The 2788-nt window shown below is 37.5% G+C and overlaps 1 non-coding gene across 1 annotated transcript; it reads right to left on the bottom strand.

Annotated features, from left to right (window-relative positions):
* LOC113710797 (U5 spliceosomal RNA) lies at positions 1–117 on the bottom strand. Its single transcript, XR_003452978.1, has one exon. It is a non-coding gene; the product is annotated as a U5 spliceosomal RNA (small nuclear RNA).
* Positions 118–2788: the final 2671 nt, after the last annotated feature.

The following is a 2788-nucleotide window of genomic DNA, read 5'->3' as shown; positions in this document are numbered from 1 at the left end:
GGCCTTTTTTGCAAAAGCACCCTCCAAAAATAGGCGTATGCTACTTTTTGTGGCGAGCACACGGTATTCTTTAGTAAAAGGCGAAAGAATAGTTCGCTCTGTGCTCACCACGCAGCTCCGTGAGGTTTTTGTGATAGGCCTGCGTCCCTTTTATAGCGTTCCCACCTCCTTCACCTTCATCAAATTGGCAATGTGGGACTTCTTATAAGTCCAAGACAACCGCCAATCAACTTAGCAACTGGTGGAGGCGTCCATCAACATTGGAGTACCTCTCTTCTTTTTTTTTTTTTTTCCAATCAGAATCTTCTCACCTTTTTCTCAAACATATGTATCTATCACAAAACTATGCTTTTCATGAGGTTAGATAGCACCAAAAGCTTGAAGAAATTTCTATAAACAAAACTATTGCATCTTGCTGCTGCTCTAGTTTTCACTTGCTGAACGTGTCTTTAATTCAAGAAATTATGGGACATTTGACTACTTAATTGGCTCGCGAGCTGCAATGGCTGAGAAACTCATTCTAATTCATAATTTTTTAGCCCCATTAAATATAGGGTTGATTTACACCAATATAAGCCTTAGCATCAGTTTTTTCTTTTTCCTTGAAGCATTCAGAGAAATCTTAACCCTGTTTAGGGGTGAACATAAATTCTTCTATTTTGTTTTTTTTTTGGGCCAACAATGTTTATACATGTTCAGGGATAAGTACAACATTTGACTCACCAAAAAACAAGCACCACCCATTTCCCTGTTAATTAAATAGAAAAAATAAAAAAAGTTTTAATTGTGTGTTAGTTGATTCGATAAGTGATGACTAACTCGACATTATGGCCAAATCTAAGTTTAAAAATCTCAAAGTTTCTTGAAGGAAGCCTAACTTTTGTCTCTGTACGATTTTCCTGCTAATGGTGTACTATGCTTCTTGCCTTGGGGAAGTTCTGTTCTTACATTAATAATAGAACTTATTGGTGTTTGTCATTCTTTTTTGTTTTTCAGGCCGTAGTTTACAACCGTTGTACTATTTACTATTAATTTGTTAGAATCTTCACCCTATTCTTCACTCATTTTTTTCCATTTCTGCATTTTCTCCATATCTCCATTTGCATTAGTGCGTTACAATTATAAATATGTCTGGATAATTTTAATTTCCTCATACTAAAGAAAAAAGAAAACTAAAAGTTCATCCGCAGAAATACAAAACTTTGCACACTATCACCCCAGATAAAATTACAAACTAAAAATTTGTCAAAGTCAAATGCTAAATTTTTCTTAATAACAAAAGAAACTAATTTCAAGATATAGCTCGGGGACCCCGTTCCAAGCACCTCAAGTAGGGCGTGTGTCCTAGTACAGAACTATACAAACCAGAGTCCAAGTACAGATTCTTTTTAAGATGTTAATTATGATTGTTAGCATGATTGTAGGTGTTTAGCATAGAAATCTGTCTAAGCATGGTTTAATTATACGAGGAATGATGAAAAGTAGAATGACAAAAATAGAAAGCATAGCTACTGATAGGGTGTAATTTTCTCTTTTATTTTATAATTAAATTCCCTTATTACCTGACTGGATGTGAATTAATTGCTGGATTCTACTCATTTTTAGTATTTTGCACTTATTTCAGGGAGTAGAACGGAAATAGGACAACATGTGGAAATTGAGCAGAAAAGGAATCCAGAGGGGAGAGCTTGTCCGAGGGGCACTTTTGGAACAGAAGGGCCAAGCCCATTTTAGTAATTTTCGCAAAGGAATGCGGACGAGAGGGTGGGCTTCTGCTTCGGAGGACCGGCCGCAATAAACGAAAGAAAAATGGAGAGAAGTGGTGGCTGGATTTTTTTTATCTTTTTCTCTTAGTTCTTTCTCGTCTTGTAGTGGGCCGCAATTGTTGACTTTTCTTTGGAGTACTTGTTAGCTAGTTTTCTTCTTACGTAGGAGGTTTTTGTGAGGAGGATTGGCCTGGCACTTGATTCGGGCTATAGTTTATTATTTTGCGCTTGGCTCCACGGATGTGAGGGGCAGAAAGTCTGATTTTTTCCTCCGTGTACCGCTGGAGTGATTTTGCTACACGAATGCTTGGAACACTAAATAGACTGACTTGCTGCGGGAGACTTTCAATTGTATTCTTACTGTTCGACGTATTGCAACTTCCAAAATTTCAACGGACAATGGCCGCTGTTTCCTTTTCAATTTCCCGCGGGTTTAGTTCATTAATTATGAGCTAATTTCCCACTTCTAGCCAAGGAGCAACGGAGGCCTTGGTTCGCCTAAAATTTGTGAGATCGAATTAATTTTATCTTTCTCTTTTATTTATTGGTATTCGCATATTCCCTGGATGCTAGGCTTATGGTTATTTAATTAATTGGTTGTCTTGGATCCGGATAATTAATTGATTGGATAGTCTATTGTCAATTGGGGTATTAAATCCGTAATTGTTTAATTACCTCAAGATAGTGACAACTGGCACGATTATATTCGTGTCAGAGGGATACGCGGGCTAATCTAAAATAACCCTGGTAGTGCGTTATTTGGTTAGAATAGGGCTCCTCTAATACGTAAGGCAGTTGGGGAATTAAATTCTACGGGCGTACCTAGGATTATTTCTCAATTAGAGCAGTGATTAACGGGCGTACCTTGATCACCGACACAGTAAGGAGGGGTTGATTGCCATCGCTTGTTTGGCAGTTATAACCTATTTATTAGTAAATAATTGGAATTGCCTTTGCTATCGATGATCAATTAGGTGAACCATTGCTGAAGTTATTTCTTGGCTAGATCCTCAATTATCACT

The sequence above is a fragment of the Coffea arabica genome, chromosome 9e (genome assembly GCF_036785885.1).
Source record: "Coffea arabica cultivar ET-39 chromosome 9e, Coffea Arabica ET-39 HiFi, whole genome shotgun sequence".
Taxonomy (NCBI): Eukaryota; Viridiplantae; Streptophyta; class Magnoliopsida; order Gentianales; family Rubiaceae; genus Coffea; species Coffea arabica.
The sequence above is the reverse complement of the archived record's forward strand: the minus strand, read 5'-3'. Positions and strand labels throughout refer to the sequence as shown.